This window comes from Motacilla alba, chromosome Z, assembly GCF_015832195.1.
Source record: "Motacilla alba alba isolate MOTALB_02 chromosome Z, Motacilla_alba_V1.0_pri, whole genome shotgun sequence".
Classification (NCBI taxonomy): Eukaryota; Metazoa; Chordata; class Aves; order Passeriformes; family Motacillidae; genus Motacilla; species Motacilla alba.
The window spans coordinates 39307335-39325680 of record NC_052046.1 but is presented as its reverse complement, the minus strand read 5'-3'; the positions used below and the strand labels follow the sequence as shown (position 1 = coordinate 39325680).

The window sequence follows — 18346 nt, the reverse complement described above, 5'->3', positions numbered from 1 at the left end:
TGCAATGGGAGCAGGAGTCCTCCGGGTGCTCCGACAGACGTGACACAAACACAATAGTCCTTTGTCACCAGCGAATAGATGCTTCTACACCTGTGTCCGCTGCTGTGGTGGATGTGCTCGCTGGAGTACGTGCATCAGTAAAGTGGGTCTAGGGGGTGGTGGTACTGCTGCACGGTGAAGGCACTGTTTTACCTTCTGCACAGCAAATCCAGAATAGCCCCCCCTTTTAGGGAGCAGCTCGAAGTACATGCAGGTGCTTCTGAACATACCTGGAAGAAAAATAATGGCAAGAAAATGATCCACTGATTCATCATTGTCCAGTCTCTTGAATCTAAAATATAAGGTTTTGCAAGTCCTGTTCAATAGTTGCTGGAGTAAACAGCAGTGCTTTGAATGTTCTTAAGCATTTTTCCCATCTAGCTTTCCTTGCCAAGCAAAGAACTGCAGTGTGTTTTTATTACATGCTGCTGTTTTAAAATACTGTTCTTTCAAAACACTTTCTCATTTCAGAGGAAAAAAAATCTCTCACATAAAAAGGAAAACGTCTGAGCACTGAACACTTCAAAAATAAATCAGATCTGAACTTACATTGCTTGCCAAGTGCTGTGTGGTGGTGGTGGGGGCAGAAAGAAGCACACAGCTTTTCTGTGCCTTTGTCATGAAAATGAGCCATGCAGTCTTTATTTCAGTCAAAACTACAGCTCTAGGGGAATGGAAGTGAAAATTAGTTTGCGTAGTGATCATGGAGGTAACCATAACCTGTTATGAACACATTAATTCTGAAGCCTTACCCACTTTTTACAGTGACACATCTGTAATTGACAGATCTACAATGTAAAGTATGCGTAAGATTTGACCTCAAATCAGTGTATATGCCCTAAAATAATGATATAGCATTTAACTTACCATTCAAAACCGCAACAGCTTCCTCCACATGGCAAAAAAAAAAAAAAAAAAAAAAAAAAAAAAAAAAAAAAAAGAGGATATGCTTTTCTGAGCTTCTACCTTCTAGTGAAAAGCCTAAAATTAAAAGAGATGGTCTCTGTTCCTTCTGTATGCAATCAAGGCACCAGCAGTTCCATTAGAGGCTACACCCTTTCCAGGAAGTGTTTTATTGTAGAGTTGGAGCTGCTGTGTGGTCTACCTTACTTTGTAATGGGCCACACAGAAGAGTGCACTAACGTCAGTATGTTCCTACTCCTACTATATATATATACATGTAAATATCCCAGTCAAAATGGAATTTGGGATTTTTTCTTCAGATCAGCACTTAAAATGATTGACTCCTCAGCTACTGTGCCACCTCCTTATTTTTCTTGAAAAGTAGTGTTTTTGACAGTAGCTAATATATGTGAATCAGAGCAGTGATACTATTCATTTTAGGTAAACAGAATATCCCTGAAAACTGTTTTTACTGCTCTGAATTCCCTCTTCAGAGAGTAGGAATAACACCTACATAGACTGAACAACACAACGTGTGATCAGCTGCATAGAAACTGCGTGGTTTGGTACTATAACAGGTATCAGATCTTTTGTTACTGTTCTAGAATCCAGACATTCTGTGAAAGGGCTCTAGGAGGAAATGTTACCCTGCGTAGTAGCAGCAAGAGGTGAAAAAATACTAAGTATTAGAGAAGCTTGTTAGCTTAAGCAGCTGTCCACAAGTACTGTGATTAATACTCTGTTGGCATGCTACTGTGAACTAATACCAGGATTTGGGTATCCTGCAGTTAAGAAAAAAGACCAAAGTAACTTGCCCTTTGTAGTTCTGAAGCTGTATCGTTTTTCTCCAACACAGACACTTAAGGAGGTTTGAAGATTCGAATATTAGCGGCCCTGTGCTGAGTTTAGCAATGTAAGTCTATGTTAGTGCCATTTTCGTGTCTTGTATTAAAGCCATTCAAATAACATAAACCCAGGGTGGGTGTGGTTGTTGGTGAGGGAGGGTATCGATAAGGATTCTAGGAGGATTCCTGTGGTGATTTTTCTAAGTCATGCTGATATGACTGTTGCTTATTTTTAGAGGTGTTGGGGTTTTTTTTTGTTTGTATACCTTTTGGCTGTCTAAACCCTAGTGAACAGAGTGGGGGCAAAAAGATTAAGGAGTTCTGAAGGCTCTGTATATAGCTGTCTGTTGGTTCATTGGCTTGTCCTTTGTGAGAAGGTGGATTTCCTTACAGCTGTTACTGGTAATTAAAAACCCAGATGATAAACGAATGGAAGGATAAGTGGATCAATTTCAGTAAATGTACATGTTACTAGGTATGAATATTGCTGCATTCTCCTATTGCAAAGGAGCTTATTTGGCTACTAGTACTGTGATACATTGTGCTGAGTACATTCTAATTCTCTGTGCTTTCTCTTCATTTTTTGTACAGCTATTAAGGAAATTTAACAAAATTCTATTTGTAAGTAGTCACTGATTGACATGCCTCTGTCATAAGGCTGATTTGGCTAAGGTGTGTTTAATTATGAATCTTTATAAATTATTGCTCATTTCTAATTAGTACAGTGACTAGTTTAACTGTTGATTTTCCAAAATGTTTTAATCTCATATGGTTTTAGCCAGATACTCATTTTTTCACCTAGCATAAGCATAAAATTAGGACTTTTCTTCTTTTCTGGAGAGTGTGGCCTTTCTGTTACCTTAGAAAAACATTAAAATAGATGAGATGACTCTGTAAAGAATGGGATTGAAATATTAGAAATTTATAGACACTGGTCTTCAAGATATGCAATATACCAATCAATGTTTTCTGTGCTGAGATATTGATATTATTCCCATGAGATATGCTGAGTAGAATTCCTATTTGAGCTGCTTCCCATAACATAAACCTTTTGATTCCTGGGGACAATTTCATTTCTTAATGATGAAAATCTATGGAGGGAGGAAACACAGAAGGTAAACTGTCATCCGTGTTGTATAATGACATTTTGGTGGCCCATTTTCTGTTGATAAAATGCAAATCTTGTGATTTTTTTTTCCTATCAGGAACTATTCTATGAAGCAGTAGTTCACAAGATTATTTATAAACATACTGATCAGAGTTGCTATTTGATTACGGTCTAATCTCTAATTCCTTTTGAAACTGCAAGTAGATATTTGTATCAGCATCTTGTAAGCAAGTCTTGTTATATATTAATATGTTGTTAATGTTTTCAGATTGATTGTTACTGTAAAAGTCCTATTAGGTCAGTGTGGATATTTAGTGAACACCCTTTCTGCATGGTGGACTTAGTGGATCATTTAACCCACCTTTCAGAAATACTCCTAATTACATGCAAATGGAAATAAGGATGCATTGCAATTAATATTTTGTAGATAGTGGAAATATTTTAAACTGCTTCTTACTATTGATTTGCACTTCTGCTAATAGTTTTCTCATTCCTTTCATAGTAGGCAAGACTTGCAAGGAAATGTAAAAATTGCACCTGAGTTGGTGTATTTTAAATGGCATAATCAAAGTAGGTGATTCTTAAAAAAAATTCAGAACAACAAATATTTCTGAATGAAATGGGTATCTGGATTTTCATCTAATGGTCCTATTACATTTCCTAAAAACCAAGAAAACTGAGAAAAATGGGTTTTAGTTGGGCAAATAAAGTGACATAAAGTGACATAGCTGTCAATCGCAAAATTAAAGTTGCAATGAAAAGAAAAGAAATAGAGTAATTGCAAACTTTTGTCATCGTTGGAAATAAAACTATAATGTATTTGAATGGAATAAACAATCATCTTCAGCAGAAATATTTGTTTCTATAAAAATATTTCTTTATTGTGAGTTTTGTTTGATTAACTGCAAAATGCCTGTCCTTTGGTCACACTAAGGAAGAACAATTATGCAAAAGTCCTATTTATTTTTGTTTAGCTGCACAACAGTAAATACTAGCTAAACAAAAACTATAGTTAATATTTTATAATTTCTAATAAATTCATGCTCTATTTCTCCTTTTTTTTTAAAATAAAATTTGCATGGCTTCCTAAATCCATTATTCTTCAGGTAAAGACAGATTCTTTTAAATAGTAGAAAAACCCATATATATCCTGTAAAACTATAGGTAAGAAAAATTAACTCTTACTTTTTTAATATTTGAACTTATACTTTGGAAAATAACTTTTGTTCTGATATGCATGTTTAATGCCTAGGAGCGAGCAGTGGTCACTAGTTAAGTTTATAGGAATATAATAGTACTCCACAGCCCTCACTTCTCCCTATCTCTCAGCCCCCATCCATTACATTACAATCTGTCTTCAGGTTAAATATTTGTAAGAGCCATGGGACAGCATTTACTGAGGCAGGCCAAAGGCCATCTTTGAGCTGTACAAATGCAGATCTCTAAGGGAAGAGTGAGATTTCAGTGGAGTCCCCTCTGGTGTTTTTTCTGTAACTAAGAGTGTGATATGGGGAATCATATCACCAGAGAAAGCAAACAGGCTGGTCTTAGAGCAGGACAGCTACTTAGATTGTCATCTTCTGTTCACTTGCCAACTTGCCAAACTTTCATTCTAATTATTTCCTTCACTTTATCTTGTGTCTGAGAAAATACAAAATTTTCTTCAAATGGTATTTCTCAATTGCTGCAATTCATAAACTGCATTTCAACTCATGTTTTGGTGAAGTATTTGTGAAATAGTAGTAGATGCTTGTTGTGAAGAGTTTCATAAGAGAGCATTTCTTGAGGAAAAGCTCAGTTTGGCATCTTCAGGATTCTGTTTCCTTTAACATAGAAAAGTTTATGTTCCTCTGTGACAAGTCATCAAATAGATTCCCATTCACAGAAGACACGAGCCTCAGTAATGATATTTTCCTATGTGTGCCCTACACATTTGGTAGGCCAGCATGTACCAAAGTCCGTTAAAATCATCACAACTCCACCACATCTGGACTGATGAGTTCTGCAGGCAGGTAATGTGTGTGGGGAGGACACATACCAAAACTCAACTGTGTTTTATCATGTTTATAGAGACTGAAATAACCTCAAGAGAGACAAAAGAAGAGAAACAAGCTCCTTGGGAAGAAAAAAATTATGCTTCCCTTTAGGCCCTGGAGAGTAAAAAGGAGGGAGATATTTCAAGATTGTGAGATTTTACAGCTCTGCAGATCCTTAGTTGGGATAGGCAACACCTGTCAGCCCTAGTCAAGCAGACCCTTAGTTGGGATAGACAACACCTGTCAGCCCTAGTCAAGAGGGGATAGAGTTTGTGACTGTTTGTGACAAAATCTCATGTTTCTGAAGTGGAAAGGACTAGGGAAGACTGAAGCTGGAACGGTGGATTGTGACTGGGAAAGAGAGAGCCAGACAAGCCCGTGGCCTGTCAGCATCAACTTGCCTAGCTGTTCTCAGAAGTAACCAACTGCACTTATGCTTAAACACTGTGATTCAATTTTCCAGGCATAGCAATAATTGTCCTGAAAGAAGAGACTGTGTTGCTATTCCTTTTATGGGTGTTAGAAAGTGTTGAGATTCATGAAGCCACTCATCTTCAATGTCCCCATGTGAGTACAAGACTTGCTTTAGATGTTCCTCTGAATGCCTCCAGTGCTGTATGTAACTATCAAAACCAGAATAATTATACAGAAGAAAAGATGAGACTTATCATTCTATTAAATAGAATGTATTACTTTGACCATTAGTATCAGAATAGATTTTTGATTTGAAAGCCAGGAAAAATGTGATGTTAATAATGTATGTGGGGAGGAACCATTGTGGAAATGGATTGTGTTTGTGGCAGTACATGAGGTGGTCTGGAAGAATATGCAGAATTCTACATTAGCCGATGGCTTTATAGGCTTTATAATCCTTTTGAATGTCTTTTTTGTTTTGTTTTGTTTCTTTTTTGAACTACAGAGTGGGACCAACCAAATCTATTGAGAAAGTGGCTGTCTCATGCCAGCTTTTTACTGTTCCATTCCCAGTGTAAACTGGCATACATTGTAATGGAAAAGAAGCACTTTTGGCTATAGGCAACATGTGAAAACAGAATATATTCATTTATTGTAGTGAAAGCCTTCAAAGAGTGAGAAGACCAGTTGAATTTGAGATAAAATTCCTCTGTGCTCACAACATAAACAGACCCTAGTGCAAACAAGAATTCATTCCAACTGGGAATGGATTGAGTTTGCTAGAATAGGTTATAAAGTAGATAAGTAGATTCACATAAGCTTAAACTCCAAGAAATTCTTGTTTCTGTTGTCTCCATAGACAATCAGGAGGAAGTAATTATGTGAGAGTTATTGCAAAGGTAGTGAAAAACGGTATCAAGGTAAAAAGCAGTGGAACAATTGTAGAAATTAAACTGCAGTAAATAATAAGCTTGCAATAGCTTGCTTCCTACATTTCTAAAGGAAATGCATAGCTGAGCACCTGAGTGACTTCTGAATCTGTAATTTATTTTTAAATTCTATGTCTGATCTGGAGGATAGCCACTTATTAGGAAGAAAAATTATGTCAGTAATTAATAAATAGTAGTCAAATGCCAAGGACGTAATTCAGAAAAAATAAATGAAGTCAACATCTCAAAACATCTGGATGAACATACCAGGAGGATATGATTGCTGCCCACTTTAAGGAGACAATATACAAATCTGCTGCAATAACAGTCCTGTCCAGCTTCGTTCTCACTGCTGTCATGGCTTAAAGTGAAAGTACAGTTATATTCTTATTCTAAAATACTTTTCTAGCTGATAACATTTCTTCAACCCATCCATATACCGTTATAAAAAGCTTGATTAAAGGAACAAAGTTGCATGTGTGTTCTTAAGAATGGGAAGAGATTGTAAATAATTTAGGTTTTTTTATTCTTTGCAAACAATGCTTCTCTGTTTTTCTCAGACCGTGTTCTGAAAATGGAAGTTGTGTTGGGCCATTAGGTCTTTCCTATTCTTTTAGGGATAGAATTTTCAGAACAGGAGTCATTTGGGACCTTGAAAGAAACTAGTTCTTGTAAGAAATAGATATAATTTCTACTTTGACATGGAAGTAATTAAGTAGTGGGCAGTGTTATGCATTGGGGACTGCAAAATAAGTCATCAAATGACTCCTGTCAAAGAATTACTGAGCAAAGACAAGTTAAAAAGTTTTATACATGAAAATAAAAAATTATTAAGGAAGCTACAAAAATCTTGCTTAGATCTATTCAGTAATTATTTTGTACTTTCCCTTTGTGAACAATTTTTGTAGTTACGAAAACAGGAAAAGGTAAAAAAAATTTAAAATCCCTGTGATATGTAAAAAATTAAAATCCTGCATGTACTTTAGATTAACATGCTAAAGCTTTGAAATGGAAAAAGTAGAGATATGATAAAGTTATATAATAAATATTCTAGTTTCTATGATTTTTTGTTTCCCCATTAGACAAACAAAAATCATGTGATGGGTAAACAAATTTTCATTACCATCTATTTAAAAATTTATAGTCCATTAACCAAACAGTATTGAAGTAAGTATATCCGGATTTTTTTTCCCAAAACCATAGAGGTATTATATACAGGCAAAAATTTTTAAACAGCAATAGAAGAACAAAATAAGAGTAAAAAAAAATTTTAAAAAGTGCATACTCTGAATATCATAAAAGAATCTTTTTTGCACTATGCCATGTTGCTCAATTGCTTCCCTGGCTTTGGAAGGTTTATCTTTTCCTCTGGGGCTTTAACTGTTTGGCTGAAGCTATTACATTGCTCAAAAGGAAGAGTACCAGAGAGTAGGAACAATCAATTTAATTGTTGCATCATCGGATACTGCGCCACTAGCCAACCTGATTTACATGGCTGTTTGACCAGTACATGCTACTCTTCATAGTCTTGCTTAAAAACAGTTCACTTTGCAGTGTGGGTAGACAGTAGCCTTCAAATACTTATACCAACACCTTGTTATAATCATGTAGTGTGTTATGGCAATACACCATCTTGATATTAGATTGTACAACAACCAAATCCGAGTTTTTACTTCTGCCTAATATTGCTTGATTTTGCTTAAAATCAGCTTGCTATAAGTGTTTTTTTGTTTTCTCTTTCATTTGAATATACATCAGGTGAGAGTTGCGGAGAAGAGATTATGGTTAGATTTAACACCTAGGAGGCTCAAACAGTTCCTTGCTCATTCAGTTGGGGTAACAGTTCTGAATATTTGGTGCATCTAAAGATAGTGGCTTTTTTCCACTGTGCCTTTTATAAAGCAATGAAGCTGTTTCTTGGTCTGCAGTTTAGAGACAGTTGTTTAGCTAGAAAATGGAGTTTTACTGGAAGTAAGGAGATGTTTCATATAGAAGAATCAGTCTTCATCACTGTAGATGTTCTGTATGAGGAATGTATGTCACATCCATGGCTGCTGGAATTTACACTTAAATATGTAATCAAAGTCACACTCTTACTTTATTCGCATTCTAGCACAGTATTATTGATAAATTGATGGATACTAAATGAGTGTTGGTAATGTATTGAGAGCATAAATTTCTGTTTTAATTACATCCATAATAACAGTATGGTGTTTCTGTTAGTAGTAATACTAGTAATATTTTGTATGCTTTCTGGACATATGAAAAAAGCACCGTGTGAGGATGGTAGAGAATCGGACATGCAGATAACTCATGCAAATTTTAAATTCTCTACTTTTGATTGAATGAGATATCATTATTGCTGTCTTCAAGTACTTTCACTCTGGACATCTCCTTGGATCAGCACAGAAATAAAAAAGGAGAGCAATGAAATACTGAAAGCTGACATAGCTAGAAATTCCTGAAACTTCTTGAAATGTGGTGTCAGACATGCAAAGTCAGTTTGGAGTATATAACGGATATGCTTTCTTCAGCAGCTGTCAAAATAGAACATGTTCTGCTGTAATATTTTATTTGAAGACAATATGATCATATTTCTGATTTGAAATTGGGAATTACTCTGGAAATTAGGTAATGGCTTTGGGGCCATGACAAGTTACAAGTACATTCTGTTTCATATTGGCTATGCAGCTAACAAAACTTTATAATGTACTGTTTTTTCAGCATTTCTGAAGCAAACAGATAACTGCAGAAAGTGACCTTCTAATAAATACATAATAGTGTGGTCCTTTCTGTTGATCTAAATCAAAGCAATTACATTTTAAACTCACCAGAAGGATTTTCACTACAAAAGGTTACTGAAATTTACAGTAAGCATCATAACTTCAGGTTCTTTTCAAACTTCTGCCCTACCAGTCTGTGTTCACACATGCAGAAATGACCTGTTATTCTTCTCATAATACAAACTGATGTCCATTTAAAAGTTGAGTGTATATTTTTGCATACATTTTGATGAAAATTTGAAATATGAATTCCAAAGTAATATTTCAGTGATTTGTAGTTGTTAGTAGATTTGCTATGAGGAAGCATGCAAATTTTTTTTTAAGAACAGCTGCTAATAATGAAATATTCCACAAACTGAAAAATAATCAATATTTCTGCTTTTTTCAGTATCTTTTGTGCTTGGATTCTTATATTTTTATACAAGAAATCCAATATTTAAGAATATTTATGGTCAGGGTTCACTTGGAGTACAATAGGACCATTTTCTGCAGTTGTCAGGAAAATAATTTAGACCTGTGTATGAACTATGTAATTCTCTCTTTCTCCTGCAGTTTAATTACAGTTAATAATTATCAGTACATCCTTCAAAGGGAACAGAGCTACTGCTCACTAATACTTATTCTGTGTTATTTGTAGAACGCTAAAAATATTAACTCCTTTCCTAACACTGCATTTTGAGGGATGATGGTAGATTCTTCCTTTGAATCTGCCACCAGTAGCATTTTTACTTTGAAATGCAAATGCTGAGCTCTCTTGAAGTGATAAGTGCATGACCTCTGATATAACTTGTTATTACCCTTGCAGCTTGTTTCAAAAATGTTTTGCCTGGGAAAAGAATCAAGAATACTCTCTCTGCATCACATATTAATGCAAACTTTTTTATTTATAGTGCCAATCACTAGATGGCACTGCTCTATGGTCTTTTTAAGATGTTACATTTTCCTTTTCTTAAAATAATAATTTTCTTCTCTGCAATATGGCATAATAAATGGTTACTGGTTTTGTCGTATTATTTGTCTGAGAATTGTGGCAAATTGCAAAAAAAAATTGCATAATTATATTTTTAAGGAAGGCTAAATCCCTGAACATGATGTTTTAGTTAAGTGTTTGACATGAGGAGAAACTTGCTGTTTGCTAATCTCTGTTCCAGAACTAGTAAAAATAGAAAATGTCAGAAAAAAGCCACAATGAGAATGCTCTTCGATTTCTGTGTTTGTTGGTATCTTCGCCAGTTGTAAATCAGCATGTTAAGTGTATGTTTTGCTTCTTGGCAGGAAGGTGACTAAACTTCCTAGCTGGCAATTCTAGCTTTTCTAGACTTCAATTGCTCCGTTGTCAATGCAGTCTTTAGCCAAGTACACAAGGAACATAAAGGTAGGAGACAACGCAATTCCTTCTGTCACTGGAGTGCTAGCACAGTGTATGGCTGATGCTATTGATTCAACACACTTCTGTGAGTAGATTGCTCTACTCCCAGGTCAAAAATTAACTTAGGACATCATCACTGCAACAACACTGTTACTAGACAGCAACTACAAAATAAAGGGTCTTGCAGATATAAAACCATTAGCAGCAACACCGTGTCAAGAAAAAGAAGCAGGAGCTGTTGTTTGTGTGTGGTGTCTTTTCAAAGTTTAGGGTACCATCACTGACTCTTAATAAAGTTAAATATGAAATGGTAACAAGTTTTGTAGGACTGCTGTAGAGGGGAGTGTCTTAAAAGTCCTTATGCATTGGTCCATTTTACTCCTGTACTTTGTTAGTTTTTTGTTTATAGCACTCTGGTACACTGTGGCTCCAGGTCTGTGTGGTTCCTTAATTATTTGAAGAACAGTATAAAAGAGTACATGTGTCTAATGGCTGCATATAAGTGGAATGTCTTTTGATCTCCAGTAAAGCTGTCTCAGGAGTGTTTTCAGTTCTGGCTGGAAGAACTGCAGGGCATTTTTTTAACTAGAAAGTGACTGAGATTCTCTTAATATCAAACTCATTGGGATTCTTTCAGGAGTAGGTTCCAATACTGTCACTAATGACAGCCAGTAGACATTCTCTGTTGTCTAATTTTGAATGATTAAAGAGTCAAACACTTAATTTTTGAGCTTGTCATTTGCAAAGAATTCTATCCTTTGGAATTAGGATGGTAGTTGGACCTTTGCAAGTGATTTTGGGGTTTATTTCCAAAGACAGGATTTTCTAGTCTAGCTTTTGATGAAAATTAAATTTACACTCCCATGTGTTCATACTGTGTGAAATAATGATTGTGAAGCTTTAAATGAATGGCTATTATCAGCTTGGTAATTTTATGTCTTTAATATGTAATGGTTATCCTTTCAAAAATGCATTCACAAAAAGGAAACAGTAATTAGATTGAGACTTTCAGAAAATATTTTTCAAAGACAAAACTATAGATACTTTGACAGAAAATGTTGAAGTTCTTCCATGAATTGCTTTTCAAAAATTGGCTTTTTTTTTTTTTTAACAAAAGTGAAACTAAATTATTTTTCTTAAATTACTTCCAAAAATGAAGATGTAAATTTCGTTATGCATTTACTTCATCTGGTTACTCTTATGAAATTATAATTTTAAATAATCTGCATTTTGGCTTTGGTGATGGCCATTTGCCTCAGAGAGAGCTAGATGAAAATAAATTTTGCAGAAGTTATAAATGAAAAATTTTGGAATTTCACTAAGGATTTCCAAAGAAATAATAAAATTTGGTTTATTTCCTAATCCATCATTTCTAATGTGAAGATTCTGGGGAGTTGAGTTTGGTGTTGGCATGGTAATACTCTGCTCAAGAGGGTGTCAGTTTGCATATTATTTTAATTAGCATTTTTATATAAAAGTAGAATGCAGGAGCAGGCAGTAGTGATGCTACCTTAGAATTGGAATAATCTAGGCTGAGGAATTCTTTGCCCTAGATGATGAGACTGTTGTTGATATCTCCATGCTGAAACCAAGTGTTTTATATAGGCTTATCTGTACAAGAGTACTTACTGGCTTTTATCACCTGCTGGTTTTTATAAGAATATGCTTGTGCCTGATTTCCAAATTTGCTGTATCATTTTAAAGAATGACATTTGTGGACTTTGCCAGTGTTGCAATGGGGAAACGATCTCTTCACCAAAATCTGAGTAAGCAGTCCTGTTTATGAGTACTTTTCACCAGTGCTTGGAATCTGAACTTCATTCTGTATTAATTTCAGAGTACAGTTCACTGAATTGATGATTATCTTAAGAGAGACTGGGTGAAGTATGACTGAATTATTCAAGAAATATCGTATAGACTGCATTGTAATAACAGAAATGTCTTAAAATGAGTCACGTTCTTTTACAGTGAAAGTGATTTTAGTAATGCAGGGTAGTATTGCTATGCCTAAGCTATGCCTAAGGCTGTTCTGTCTCACTTGACTTGAGTTAAACTAAAATCTTCTTCCCCTACTCCCCTCACTGCCTTGCTTTCAGTTAAAACTGTAAAAAAACAGACACATGTTATACTCTGGCAGGAGAATGAGGCTGCTGCATTTCTGTCTTTGTTTCCTTGTAGAAAACTTAATGATAAGGATCCTATTTTAGTAAAAGTTGGGGAGGAAAAAACCCTCCACTATAAAAGCATAGAAAACTTTTTTTCCCTTGGGGAATGACCTCTTGACTGTTCTTTGATGAAGCAGTAATCCAGGTACTTAGAGAACATTCAATAGTGATTTATTTACTGTGTCTTAGAACACTGTAGAAGTTTCAACTATTTCTTCATTTTTATTTCTAAGTTACTGAAAATTGGCTACTTTGTTTCATAACTGGTATTAGGATTTAAAAATGAAAAAAAGGCTCTAATTCACTTCTGGACTTATGCACATTTATGAAGCTACTACTTTGAATGAAATTATCGAACAATAATTTGGGGCTATTTTATTTGTGAGGGTGTAGAGAATGCATTTATGTAAAAAATACTGATTTCCTTTGAATATGATGTATATATATATATATATATATATATATATATGTATATATATGTATATATATATATAAACCACCTTCTTTACAAGTGTTGTGAGCAGAAAGGGAGCTTCAAAAAAGATTTGTCAGAGAGACCCTGCCATTGCATCATGAGGTTCAGAAAGGATCATTTTCCTTTCTTAACACCTTCTCAGAGAGACGTCTAAGTGCATCTGGAGCCAATCCTAATAACACTTGGTCAGTGGTTTAGGTCTGAAGGATTCTATAGGTGCTATTGAGCCTTTATATGACTTTGTCTTTGTATGATTAAGGATACAACTCATATATTTATAAGGATAAAATAAATAATTTATTTATATAGATTATTAGCATGTTAATGATTAGACTTAAAGAATTCAGAATTTAAACTACAGAATATAGGTATTTATAACTATTATAGTGAAATATTTTTGAAACCATATTGAAGCAATTATATCAAAATTAGCAAAATAATTAAGTACAGATTCACATTACTCACCCATATCAATGACTATGGGGAAATCTTTTTCTCTCAGCCTTGAGGAGTAACCTTCAGGTGTGTCCTACTCAAGGAAGAAACCTCCACACACACTCCGAAAAGGGGATGTATATTAGGAGAAACTGCCGTTAAAAAGTGGGATGTGTCTTCTCCAGGATAAAGTGGTTGACTATCAGTCATACCTTCAGGCCAACTGTGTCAGCTCAGAAGCTTTATGTAAGTCATTACTGCTATCACTTGTTTGTTCTCTTACCGAAAAATTTGCCACACATTGACTGGTGCCAGTTTCCTTCAAGAAATAATTGTTCTTTCCATCTTCAGAATATTTGCCTTTGAGATTGAAGAGTCAGTCTGGTCTCAGCGTTCTTCAATACCAACAGCAGTGCAACTCTCCTTCCTCTGTCCACCAAAAATATTTTTTTTTGCAAAAGAGGGTAAAACTGTTTTGCTTTTAACTCCTACGGAGGCTGTGCATTCTGCTGCATTGCATCTCATGTAGTCAGTCTAAAAGTATTTGCAGTTTTTCATGTACAGTAATTACAGCTAGTTACCTTAACAAATGCACTTATAAAATATTTTAAGTTATCATGGATAGTTACTGTTTTATAGAATGTAACATATTAAGAAGCTGTAGAAAACACTGAAACTTTTTTATAAATGCTAAATATAAATGCTTCTAATGGTGAACTGTGTGAAATGGAATATAGGTTTGTGCACTACAAGAGCACTCGAGGAAGTTTTAGAGATATCTGACAAGTTTTTCAGTGGGTTGTACTTAGTACATTGCACAATAACCTAGAATTTCAAACATTATTAATTTTTGCTTACAATATCACGAGTTGATCCATCTAATGAAGCTGTGTTTTTTATAAGTCTCAGGGGCTTAATTGAATTGTCCTCAAATGAGTAGTCTAAATTGTACTGAATAAGCACATTGGTTTTGTATTGTACAACATGGTGGCTTTTTTTGTTATAGCAATAATTTAGACAACTTACCTGTACAGGTAGTTTTTCAATGCTGAATCTTTGATAGGAAAATCAGTAGAACCAGTTGACAGCAAATTTGAGAGGAGGAGTATTTGCTGTACCCATTTATGAAAAGACGTGCTCCAGAGTGCATGTCTAGCTTTTGTTCCTTTGTCAGAGTATTTTTTAAACAGTAAGAGATAACAGAACAGCTCTTTCCCATGACCCAACATGCTGGTGTCAAAGAAACCAGATAAAAATCAGACCAAAACCATCTCTCCATAGATATTTTAGGAAAAGGATATTTTAGGAAAAGGGCTTCCAAGGGAACAGGCAGAGTTCACCAGATTGTCTACATGTGGGTCTTCTCTGAATATGTGGAAAGCAATTGTGGAATAGTGGGTATGTAAGCTCAACACTTACAGGTTGTATTACAAGGAAACAAGTACAGAGGGCTCTAAGTAAGGTGGTATTTTATTTCTCCTTTAGATTAAAATAAGACACCATTATCTTAATTATACATAAATAATCTATTGCTTCTCTGAGCATTACTTGAACATGGTACAACAAGTTTAGAGTTTTTAGCAAGCACATGTATACATATTCATATGAGAACAGTCTCTTATTTTTGTTAAGAAATTTAACACTTCTTGGAAAAGTTTGATTTTTATTTTAGGAACAAGAAGAATTTTTTACTGTTACCGTCATAACAAGTTCTTTGTAGCTTCTGTCATTAAGAAAGAAAAGTGGATATTCCTTTCACAGAAATAACAGCTTTTATTGAACAATAGCTATAAAAATGGTTATCTTTTAGTTATTTGCCTTCTAACAATTAGCTTTACAATGATATATTGGACAATAGCTATTAAAATTGTTGTCTTTTAGTTATTTGCCTTTTAACAATTAGCTTTACAATGATAACTTGGACTGAAAAATATTTTTGCAGGTTTTCTAAATAGGCACAATAATAAGAATTCCACAAACTACTCCTAGCTGAAAGATATCTATTGCCTAATGATTGCTGAAGGAAGTCCTCTGAAGGAGGTAGACCAATATTTTAGATTGGTAGATAAATATGTAAATAGAAGTTAAATAGTACTGAGCTTTCCAAGTGGTGGTTGAAATAATTTTCCTTTCCTCTTCTCCCCTCCCATCTTTCTGTCTCCTCCTGTCGCCTCTCCACCCCTACCCTCTGCTCAAAAGTTTTTAAAAGGACTTTGTATGTAATGCTGCTATGCTCTTATTTTACTATAGTTAAACAGGCTGTATATTAAAACGCGACTGTAATTCAGTTGGACTTTCACAGCCATTCAGGTGGTACAAACTATTGTATCAAAACAATCTTGTAAACCAGTTCAAAATTTACTTGTTTAATAGTATTCTTGCTTTGATTCAACATGAGAGCTTGTTAATATTGTTACCGGAAAAAAACGTGAAGCATTTGACTTAAGAAAATGTGCAACCATTAAAAAAAGGCATTAGACATGCTTTTTAGCTCTTTTCTGAACTTTAAGTCGCGGATGAATTTTTGGTTTTGTCTTTTGCTTCAATTTAACCCTTAGTCTTTTTGCTTTGTTATACTCCTTTTTGTCCAGATGTTACCTAAATTATGTAATAGTTACAAACTGCGTTGGAGTGAGTTTTCATATAAAAGCACTATTCGTTTTCAGAAGGAATGTAGGTATTCATACTAGAGGTAAGCGTAATACAAAACAAATTTCAAAAATGGGTTCTTATTACTAGTAAACATAATGAACGTGTATATGCTCAGCCTCTGTTTTCACAGCATTTTTTTATCAATATGCTGTTTGAACTGCTTCATATTTTTATTTTCCATAGAGTTACTGAGCAGGAGGTTCTGTAAATTTTGTTACCACAAAGAGCTGATTTTGAAAGATATGTCTTTCCTTTCTCTAGATCCCTGCAAGAGGGACTGGTTTGAAAACTGTCATGCCAGTAAGATTATACTCTTTCTTCAGTGCAGTTTTCAATTCAGTAAGAAGCATGCCATTTGGTGAAAATGACTGAGCTGCTGTTACATCTGCCCAAGGGAGTAAAATGTGTTTCAGGTTAAAACAAACAAACAAACAAAAAGGTATAGGGCTGGAACCTACACATTCCTAGTAGGAAATTATTTCTCTTTGTCTAGAACTTTGCCATAAGTGCTGATGATGTGATTTCTATGAGGGGTAAAAAAAAAAAATTGGCTTAAAAGTGAAAACCTTTTATGGTATCATGAACATTTGATCAATGTTCATTTGCTCTATGTAAGAATCATATATAAATGTATTTCTTCAACACATGATGTGCCACTGCCTTTTATCTTCTATTTGAATAAAAATTCTTGGAAAAAAATAAGTTATTTGCCCCAAATACAGATTGTGTTGAGTTCAGCTGATGGTTTTGAATTTGTATCCAAAACATACCCAGCATATTGCTTGAATACTATTCAAAAAAAACCACTGTGTTTTGTCTTCAAAAAGAGACTTTGAAATTAAATTTGTTTCATTTAAACTAGTTTTTAATAAGGCCATCAGGAAACAAATAGAAATCTGCTCAAAGATTTTTACAAATGGAGGTCATCCGTGGTTAGGGTTAGGCACAAAAGTCATTCAAGACTGTTCCAGAATTGATCAGTATTTTCTCTTGAAAATCAAAGGATCTAAACTACAAAAGGCAGTTTCACCATAACATCCAGGTGAGGGGTTAAATCTTTATCTCCTCCTTCCCATTAAGATTGCATCTCTGTGATGCTAGTGGATTACTCAAATATCTTAAGGAATGCTGAGTAATAGTATTATCATTAGATTCTGGGTACTGAGGAAGAGGTGTGGCTGCCAGATAAGTGCTGTTGAAATCAATAATGGAGGTAGTCAAATTTATGAAAAGCCAGTAAGTGTGGACATATTCTGACAAATCAGGCACTTGAAGTTGATAATCAAAGATTAACAGTGACACTTGTGTGTCACTTGTGTGTAGACCATTTTGTTTTTCAGTTCTTACTCTGCATGACCAGAGTATTCAACAGATTTGTATCAGAATGACAGATGTTTGAAGGTAAATTCCTGTGGATTTCTTTCACATGGTATAGCCTGGACAGAATTCTTGATAGGAAAGCTTACTTCCAACAGTCTTTCTCTCACAGTTACCTTCTTTGCTCCTGTTTAAATATAATCTGTTATAATCTATAATCTATATATAATCTGTTTCAATTTGTTTCCAGCTGCTTTTACATGGATAGATTAAGAAGCAGTTACAAATACAGTCAGTATTTGAGTCCTGAGGTTTCTAAGTCACAAATCATGTGTCTGAGTTATATAGAAGGTAGATAAATACCTGATTTATAGGTGTTTGGATCTTGAAGACTGCCATGAACTATCCTAAGAAGAAACTGAATGATACCACTGTAGTATCAGAGATGGATAACAGGACTTTTTGATGTTGGATGTTTAAACTATGAACAGCATGTTACTTCAACATGCCACTGTAGAAGAGAAGTAGAATATTTTATTGGGGAAAAAACCTCTTAAGATCATCGAGTGTAGCCATTAACTGAGCACTGTCCAAGTCCACCACTAAACCATGTCTCTTAAATGTCACATCTACACTGTTTTTAAATACCTCCAGGGATGGTAACTCTACCACTTCCGTGAGCAGCCTGGTCTACAAAACCCTTTCAGTGAAGAAATTTTTCTAAATATCCCATCTAAACCTTACCTTAGGCATCTTGAGGTCATTTCCTCCAAGAGAGATATTTGACCAGTAATTACCCTTTTATTGACAAAAGTGCCAAAAATATTTTCCTTCTTTGAAGTTGACATTTTTAAAGTGCTGTTCTTTGTTTGACTT

The 18346-nt window shown here is 34.7% G+C and overlaps 1 protein-coding gene across 7 annotated transcripts in view; it reads left to right on the top strand.

Moving 5' to 3' along the window:
• LINGO2 (leucine rich repeat and Ig domain containing 2) overlaps positions 1 to 18346 on the top strand; it is a 493424-nt gene that overhangs the window by 517 nt on the left and 474561 nt on the right. The window contains exon 2 of one of the 7 annotated variants that reach the window (XM_038123766.1): positions 1799 to 1855. The exons of the other annotated variants lie outside the window; for them this stretch is intronic. The gene's annotated coding sequence lies outside the window, so the exon portion shown is untranslated. The remainder of the gene's footprint in view (positions 1 to 1798; positions 1856 to 18346) is intronic. 7 annotated transcript variants of the gene reach the window in all.